This window comes from Lathyrus oleraceus, chromosome 1 (genome assembly GCF_024323335.1).
Source record: "Lathyrus oleraceus cultivar Zhongwan6 chromosome 1, CAAS_Psat_ZW6_1.0, whole genome shotgun sequence".
Classification (NCBI taxonomy): domain Eukaryota; kingdom Viridiplantae; phylum Streptophyta; class Magnoliopsida; order Fabales; family Fabaceae; genus Lathyrus; species Lathyrus oleraceus.
In genome coordinates, this window is record NC_066579.1 from 97,766,693 (window position 1) to 97,776,517 (window position 9,825).

Consider the following 9,825-nt stretch of genomic DNA (forward strand, 5'->3'; position numbering starts at 1 on the left):
AAAATTAGGGTTTCAGTCAAAATGACCTATAATGTCTTGGAATGGGAGATGATCTTACAAGCTTAAAATCAATTTTTGATGAACATGAAAGTTGTTCATATTGTCCTTAAGAACATTTTTTCTTTTGGGATCATCTCCATTTGACCAACACATAAAAAGTTAGGTCTCAGTGTAGTTCCAAATAGTCAGATGAATTGATTGATCAACTTTCCAAGTCCACAACCCATATCTTGATGAATTGATGATTGAGGACACTCAAATAAGTTCAAATATGCATGAAATGATGAATTATATAACTTACCTTGATTTTATTTGACCATGGGCTGAGGTTGCTTCATTAGCAAGGCATTGTGGATGATCAGATGAATTAGGGTTTCCTTGAGGAACAAACCTTAAACCCTTTGACTTGCTTTGATAAAAATGATGAATTGAGATACTAGGGAGGCATATTTGATGGGTGAGAGCTTTGGGAACCGTTACCATGCTTGCTTTCATCTTCCCTTGACCATATCTTTGCACAAAGGATCTCCTTGAAGCTCTTGACCTTGTGATTGCTCAAGCTACAAACAAAAGATGTTAATGACATATTTTTGTGCTTTTGGTTAGTGAATAAAGATGAGAAAAGCAATAATATACAATTCAAGCATACTTGGTGATCTCAAACCACTAACAAGAGGTCCCCCCCAAAGGCAAGGGGAACCAAGATGCTTATGATCCTTGAGGCTTTTGCAAATGCAATGTTATGATGCCATGAGGGATCTTAGGGTCAAAATTGCGGTCTTACAGATGCCCCTATTTAAGGTCATTCTAGCCGGAGAAGTGAAGGTTAAAATCTTCGTCTCGACGAGGTAGAATGGACTTAAATAATATCAGAGAGACGAATTTTGGTCCCTAAGAGACCTCATGATGCAAATGTATGTATGCAAAAGGTAATACTCTATGGAGATATGTGTCCACAAAGAAAGGAAAGAAATCAGGAGAAACTGTTAATCCATATGAGTAGTACGCTCAACGAGACAGAGACTCTGAGGACTCTTATGGGGATAAGAAAAGGAATAAGATGCGTGAGCAGGTCACGACTCAAAGCTTAGGGAGCAGAAATCAATGGAAAGACCCGAGTTGACTCAAAGGCGCATGTATTGGGGAATATGCCAATACAACAAAAGTTATTCATAACGGATACTTTGGATAAAAATCCGGGCTCAGGCTGGGAGAATCCACTAAGGGACTTCGCTGGGGAAGACCAGAACAAAAACTCCTCTGAGGAAACAACAGGAGGAGGTATTACCGGTTACTGGGTAATAAGCTCAAAGAGACACGTGATCCGAACACCAGTATAAGGGTGAGGGAACAACATGCTCGGGGGAATGAATATCTAAGACCGGTATAAAGGTGAGAGATATCAAACATCCGAAATCATCTGAGGAAGGCCTAAAAAGGTATACTTCAGCTCAGGAAAATCTGACTCCGCAAGGGACAAAAAGTCATAATAGGGAGCAGGGAGGAAGGAACACCAGGGATACTAGTTACTGGGAATATAATAGGTGACCAACCAAAGCGTGAATTGGGGAATATTCCCAAGACACTCATCATCCAAAAGAGGGCTAAAAGTAAAACTCGATTATAGGATGGACATTCGATTCCCAAAAAAGGGATACAAATCTTACTCGACTAGGGAAGAACAAAAGGCTTCGACCAGAGAGTGAATGAGATATATTATCTATTACCGTCAGAACATAGATAATATACTCGCATGGAAGATTATCCACAACCGGCTACTGGGTTATTAAAGGATAAATCGACCGACAAAGAAAAAGCATCGGGATACCGAATACTGGGTATATAATGATGACTAAATTGGGGAAGAAGCAATTGTTACCAATAACAAAGGGTAGACGAGTAATGACTTGCTGGGGATAAATTGCTTGATCAGAGCAATTATCCAAAAGATGAGGGAATGTCAGCACCGAATATTGGATAATGATAACCGTCAAGGAGGGGATTACATCTACCGGATACTGGATAGAAAACCACAAAAATAGGACTTATAACCACCGGTATTAGGGTAGGAGGCCACAGACTCCGCCGGGGATAAGATGAATAATTACTGGTTACTGAGCAATCATTCATTTACACCACAGGGGAGTGCAAGAAGCAGCCAAAAGAGGCCAATGCTGAAACAAAACTTGTCCCTATGAGGATATAACTCAACGAGGAACTCCATCCCAATATATGTGTTGGGAGGAAACATAAGCAATCATCATCCACGAGGGTATAACTCAGTGGGGAATATGGAAGGAAAGATGAACACTTTCTGCTTATGGGCTGGCCCTATATGGAGAGATCAACCACCAACATCTGCTTGGGGAAACATGAATACCCCCAAACAACAGATAATCAAACAAAGATATATGTCAAACAAATGCGACATGAATGTTATCAATATGCGCATATGTATGGTTTATGTATGATGAATGCTGACAAACAGACATATCTAACACAAACAAGTCCAACGAACAAGTACATAAACATCCGGTACTACATCTCAAGAGAGAAAGCCAGGCCCACAAAGATCTCCGCAGGGGAATGAGCCTCAGTCCCTCCAACCGGGGCAAGGATCATCATACAAATGAAATCCGCCATGGAAGCACTCTACTGGGGAAATTATCAGGGGGGATCAGGGAACTCCGTGGGGAACAACCACCAAATCAGAAGTTTCCACGGGTCATCAAACACTGTCCCACATAATGAGATCACATCTGCTGAGGAGGAAGAATCACTACTCTGCTGAAGGAAGGCGGGATGAATAATCTTACCCAACACTCTGCTCGAGAGAAAGAGCTACAAGAGGCTCCGGAGGAAGAGGACATGAGCATGCCAGGAATAGGAACAAATGTCTTACCCTGTCAAGAATTTTACCATATTTGGGAGAGCACTAAAGACATCCTCAGTATCCCCTCATCGTTGTGAATGTTCACTTTGTTTAAAAACAAATTATGAAAGATTTAGTTAAAACAATGATATTTTTCAATTAAAACATGCAAAACATTTGTTGAAATGGAAACAAATAAGAGTGCAAATAATTGGATAAAGGCTCAAATTTAATTGATGGAATGGTAGTCTGCAAATGGCAAGACTCCATAGATTTTTTTTCAAATTTGAAATTGGTGATATATACTGAAAAAGGGCTACATTGAACATAACGACCATTTCTCCACCAATTCGGAATCCGATGTATTTGGAGCTTTGGTTGATGATGAATGAGCGAGAACCTCTGACGGATGACAGTTGGATGACAAAGTCTTGTCAGGATGTAGTTACTTGCCAAAATCCCTATTTTTTGCCTAGATTTCCCCAGGGTGAGGTACTCAATCTAGCGGAATACATATATTCATTTTTTTATATGTCTCTAATTTTTGCCTGGATCGCCCTTTCGGGTTTTCAATCCACCGAGACGCTCATTTTTGCCTAAGTCGCCCTTTCGGATTTTCAACTTAGCGAGCTATTCTATTTTTATTTTTAGGCGAAGTATTTCTTGACTGCATCTGAATTCACAGGACGAGTGAAATCCTCCCCATCCATAGTTGTAAGTATCAATGCACCGCCTGAAAAGGCTCTCTTAACAACATATGGACCTTCATAGTTTGGAGTCCACTTGCCCCTGGAATCGGGCGCGAAAGACAAGACTTTCTTGAGCACAAGGTCGCCTTCTCGGAACACACGAGGCTTGACCTTCTTATCAAAGGCTTTCTTCATCGTTTGCTGATATAACTGACAGTGGCACATGGCAGTCAATCTCTTCTCTTCAATCAAATTTAACTGGTCATAACGAATCTGAACCCATTCGGCATCAATCAACTTGGCTTCCATCAAGACTCTCATTGATGGGATCTCCACCTCTACTGGGAGCACAACCTCCATGCCATAAACAAGAGAGAAAGGGGTTGCCCCTGTTGAAGTGCGGACAGATGTACGATATCCATGTAAAGCAAATGGCAGTATCTCATGCCAATCTTTATACATGACAACCATCTTCTGTATAATTTTCTTGATATTCTTATTAGCAACTTCAATAGCCCCATTCATCTTAGGTCTGTAAGGAGAAGAATTATGATGTGCTATCTTGAACTCGCTACACAGCTCTTTCATCATCTTGTTGTTCAAGTTAGATCCATTATCAGTAATGATCTTATCTGGCACACCATATCGGAATATGAGTTGATTCTTGATAAACTTCACAACCACCTGCCTGGTCACATTTGCATATGATGCCGCTTCAACCCACTTAGTGAAGTAATCAATTGCTACGAGAATAAATCTGTGACCGTTGGACGCTTTCGGCTCTATCATGCCAATCATGTCAATTCCCCACATGGAGAAGGGCCATGGTGGCTAAATCACATTCAGAAGTGTCAGAGAAATATGAATCTTATCCGCATAATTCTGACACTTATGGCATTTCTTCACGTATTTGCAGCAGTCAGACTCCATTGTCAGCCAATAGTAGCCTGCTCTCAACATCTTTCTAGCCATGGCATGTCCATTGGAATGAGTACCAAATGAACCCTCATGGACCTCAGTCATCAATAGGTCTGCTTCGTGTCTATCCACGCATCTGAGCAGCACCATGTCAAAATTTCTCTTGTAAAGCACATCACCATTGAGGTAGAAACTTCCTGATAATCTCCTCAGAGTCTTCCTATCTTTCGCAGATGCCCCAAGTGGGTAAATCTGGCTTTGAAGGAAACACTTGATATCATAATACCACGGCTTATCATCTTTCACTTCCTCAATTGCAAATACATGAGCTGGTCTATCCAAGCGCATCAGAGTGATATTGGGAACTTCATTCCAAAGTCTGACCACAATCATTGAATCAAGTGTAGCGAGAGAGTCTGCCATCTGATTCTCATCTTGAGGAATATGATGGAAGTCAACCTCAGTAAAGAATGTTGAAATCCTCCTCGCATAATCCCTATATGGAATGAGGCCAGGCTGATTCGTTTCCCACTCACCCTTAATCTGATTAACAACGAGGGTCGAATCACCATAAACATCGAGATGTTTGATCCTAAGATCAATACATTCTTCCAATCCCATAATACAAGCTTCGTACTCAGCCATATTATTCGTGCATTTGAAAGTTAACCTTGCTGTAAAAGGAAAATGTGTGCCCTGAGGAGTAATAATCACTGCCCCAATACCATTTCCATATTGATTTACAGCGCCATCAAACACCATACTCCATCTGGAACCAGGCTCTGGCCCTTCATCGAGCGTAGGCTCATCGCAATCTTTCATTTTCAAATACAGGATCTCCTCATCTGGGAAGTCATACTGAACTGACTGATAATCCTCAATCGGCTGATGTGCCAAGTGGTCAGCCAAGATACTTCCTTTAATAGCCTTCTGAGCTCGATACTCAATATCATACTCAGATAACAACATCTGCCAACGGGCAATCCTCCCTGTTAAAGCAGGCTTCTCAAAGATATACTTCATTGGATCCATTTTGGATATCAACCAAGTCGTATGATTTATCATATATTGACGTAAGCGCTTAGCAGCCCAAGCCAAAGCACAACATGTTTTCTCAAGCATTGAGTATCGAGACTCACAATCAGTAAACTTCTTACTCAGGTAGTAGATAGCATACTCCTTCTTCCCTGATTCATCCTGCTGACCAAGGACACAACTCATTGAGTCTTCAAGAACAATCAGATACATGATCAATGGTCTCCCTTCCACAGGCGGAGACAGAATCGGAGGCTCAGACAAATACTCTTTAATACTATCAAAAGCTTTCTGGAAATCCTCGGCCCAATCATGGGACTGATCTTTCCGGAGGAGCTTAAATATCGGTGCACATGTGGCAGTCATGTGGGATATGAATCTGGAAATGTAGTTCAAGCGGCCAAGAAAACCTCGGACTTGCTTCTCAGTTTTGGGCGTAGGCATCTCTTGTATCGCTTTGACCTTTGTAGGATCAACCTCAATACCTCTTTCACTAACGATAAAGCCCAATAGCTTGCCGGAACGGACTCCAAATGTACACTTGTTGGGATTCAGATGAAGCTTGTACTTCCTCAAACGCTGAAAAAGTTTCAACAGGTGTTCTACATGTTCAACTTCCGTTCTCGACTTAGCAATCATATCATCGACATATACCTCAATCTTCTTATGCATCATATCATGAAACAAGGTAGTCATAGCTCGTTGATACGTGGCTCTGGCGTTCTTCAAACCGAAGGGCATCACTCAATAACAGAATGTTCCCCAAGGTGTGATGAATGTTGTCTTCTCCATATCCTCGGGTGCCATTTTAATCTGATTATATCCGGAAAATCCGTCCATAAATGAGAAGACATTGAATTTAGTTGTATTATCTACCAACATATCAATGTGTGGTAGTGGAAAATCATCTTTCGGACTAGCTTTATTCAAGTCTCTGTAGTCCACACACATTCGGACTTTTCTATCTTTCTTAGGCACGGGCACAATATTGGCCACCCATTGAGGATACGTAGAAGTCACCAGAAACCCCGCATCAATTTGCTTCTGAACTTCCTCCTTGATCTTTACTGCCATATCAGGATGAGTTCTTCTGAGCTTTTGCTTTACAGGCACACACTCAGGCTTCAAGGATAGGAAATGTTGCACGATATCAGTATCTAGACCAGGCATGTCTTCATATGACCAAGCGAAGACGTCAACATATTCTCGTAGCAATTCAATCAACCCCTTCTTAACAAACTCTTCCAGGAGTGCCCCAATCTTCACTTCTCGCAAACAATCTTCAGACCCTAAGTTGACTGTTTCCAGATTCTCAAGATGCGGCTGAATGACTTTCTCTTCGTGCTTAAGTAGACGGGTAATCTCGTCAGGAATCTCTTCAACATCACCTTCTTCCGCCTCAAATACAGGGAATTCAAAGTTGGGAGATGGTGTTGGATCATTATGTTCAATGGGTTTGATCAGCCTGCATAATGATTTTGGATATAAAAGAAATTTTAGAATTCAAACAAAGCAAATCATTATGCATATGAAAAGATTGATTTTATTCTTACTTTTAGGGTTTTATGTGATCACCAATTTCATGCAAAAAGCAAAAAGGGAAAATAATTGGAAAAACAAACATTTAACATGAATTTATTGAATGAAAGTATCATTGCATTTATGCGCCAACAATGTCATCACTTCTCCTTTTGGCATGGGAGAAGGGTTTTCAAACATAATGAACATTACTTTGACTTATGGATAACTGTTGGAATATCCACAGCGACCCAATTATTGCAGATCCCTCCAGGGATAATGAAATTGCCAGAATCCTCTTCGTCCTCTTCCAAAATGGCAGCAGCCTCTTCGTCTTGACCGGTGTGGATGAAACCTCCACTTTTGAACAAACCTTGTTTGTTGAAGACCCCAGAAGAATAGCCTATGCCAGCCCGGGACTTGTTGTCTTCTAGCTCAATCATTTGCCCTAATCCAGCAGTTGCACCATGCTCAATGGCCAACTTTGCATCTTTGTAGGAAGCAAATGAGGGGGTTCTCTTCTCAACAGGCTCATCAATAGATAAAGCTTGTAAGGGAGTTCCAACTTCATCCTAAACATCTATATATGAGAAGGAAGACAAATGGCTAACCAGGAGAGCCTTTTCTCCCCCTACCACCACCAGCTTCTTATTCTTCACAAATTTCAATTTCTGGTGTAGGGTGGATGTCACGGCGCCAACCTCGTGAATCCATGGTCTGCCTAGGAGACAGTTGTACGATGGGTGAATATCCATAACCTGGAAGGTAATCTAGAAATTACTTGGTCCGATTTTGATTGGGAGATCAACCTCGCCAATCACAGTTTTGCGAGACCCATCGAAAGCCTTCACAATTACTCCACTCTGCCTCATGGGAGGCCCTTGGTATGACAACTTTGCGAGAGTGGTCTTTGGCAATACATTCAATGATGACCCAGTTTCCACCAACACATTGGACATGGCATCGTCTTTGCAGCTCATAGATATGTGTAAAGCCAAGTTGTGGTCTCTTCCCTCCTCGGGGAGATCAGAGTCACAAAAACTCAGGTTGTTACAAGCGGTGATGTTTGCAACAATGCTATCAAATTGTTCTATCGTGACATCGTGATCTACGTACGCCACATCCAACACCTTCTGCAGAGCCTCCCGGTGTGGTTCTGAATTCAAAAGCAATGATAACACAGATATTTTGGATGACGTTTGTAGAAGCTGGTCTACAACGTTGTACTCACTTCTCTTGATGAGCCTCAGCATCTCATCACAGTCTTCTTTCGCATTGCCACTCGGGACAGCAGAAGCAGGAGTTTTCAACGTAGAGGAGGACTTAACAACAAGTGCCGGATTCGGAGTACTCACAACATTCCCAATCAGGCGTTCAACAAAATCAGCATCAACACTTCCTCGAGCATCAGCCTGGGGTTTTACCGGAGCTGAAAACACACGACCGCTACGGGTCAAACCACTGACGTCAGCAATGTTTACAACAGACGAAGAGGGCAAGGGCACCTCTTTCCCACTCTCCACTGCTACAGCATTGTAGCGATAAGGAACCGCCTTCTCGGAGGAGTACGGTACAGGTCCGGCAGGCTTGATAGTCAGAGCTGGAGCAACCTTCTGCTTGCTACCATCATACTTGATGACAACAGGCTCATGTATCCGGAATACCGGAGAAATTACGTTGACTTCGAGCTCATCTTCGTCGACATTTCTATTTTGAAGGATCTCGATGACTCCCTCGTCCAACATCTCTTGAACATCTCTGCGCACCTGGCGACATCCTCTCTGATTGACAGAATAGACTCTGCATCTATCATGGTCATGCTCATAATGGCTATAATCACATAGCAGGCGATGCAACTCAACCAGTGATTGTCGGATATGGCTGACATATTTAACTTTGTACTTGCCAGGACAACCCTGGACCATATTAGCAGATTTCCCATGCTCGGGAAATGGGTTCTTCTTCACATTCGGACCTACGTCCTCGAAAAACAAAATCCCGCTTCTCACAAGGTCTTGCACCTTGGTCTTCAAGGGATAACAATTCTTTACGTCGTGTCCGGGGCCACCGGAATGATACATACAATGAAGCTTAGGCTTGTACCACCATTGGGGGTTAGCAGGTACAACGGGAGGGTCTCGCGGAGTGATTAACTTTCTATCGATCAGAGATGGATAAAGTTCAGCATAAGTCATTGGAATTGGATCAAAGGTGACCCTCTTCCTCTTATAGCTGGTGTTGGCATTGTTGTTGTTATTTCGAGGCTAGTAGGCCTGCTGTTGCGGACGCTGTTGTTGTTGCTGATATTGCTGAGTTTGCGGTTGCTGATAATGTTGAGCTTCCCTAAAAACAGGTGTTATATGAGCCACCTGATGTTGATTATTGACTGGGCGAGAAATCTTCCTCTTCACAGAGGGTCTTCTTTTAACATGGGCAGACACAGCGTGTGCCTCTCCCTCCTTCTTCTTCGCAAAGCTTCCATATCTCTTTGCTGAAGAGCCTTCATCTCGAGTTAAGCGTCCTTCTCGGATCCCCTGTTCCAATCTCATCCCCATATTCACCATCTTGGTGAAGTCTGAGGGAGCACTGGATATCATACTCTCGTAATAGAACGAGCTCAAGGTCTTCAAGAAGATCTTGGTCATCTCTTTCTCCTCTAAGGGTGGCACTATCTGAGCTGCCAATTCGCGTCATCTCTGGGCGTACTCTTTGAAGGTCTCTTTCTCTTTTTGGGACATCGCCCTCAATTGGTCCCTATCCGGAGCCATATCCACATTATATTTATATTGCTTG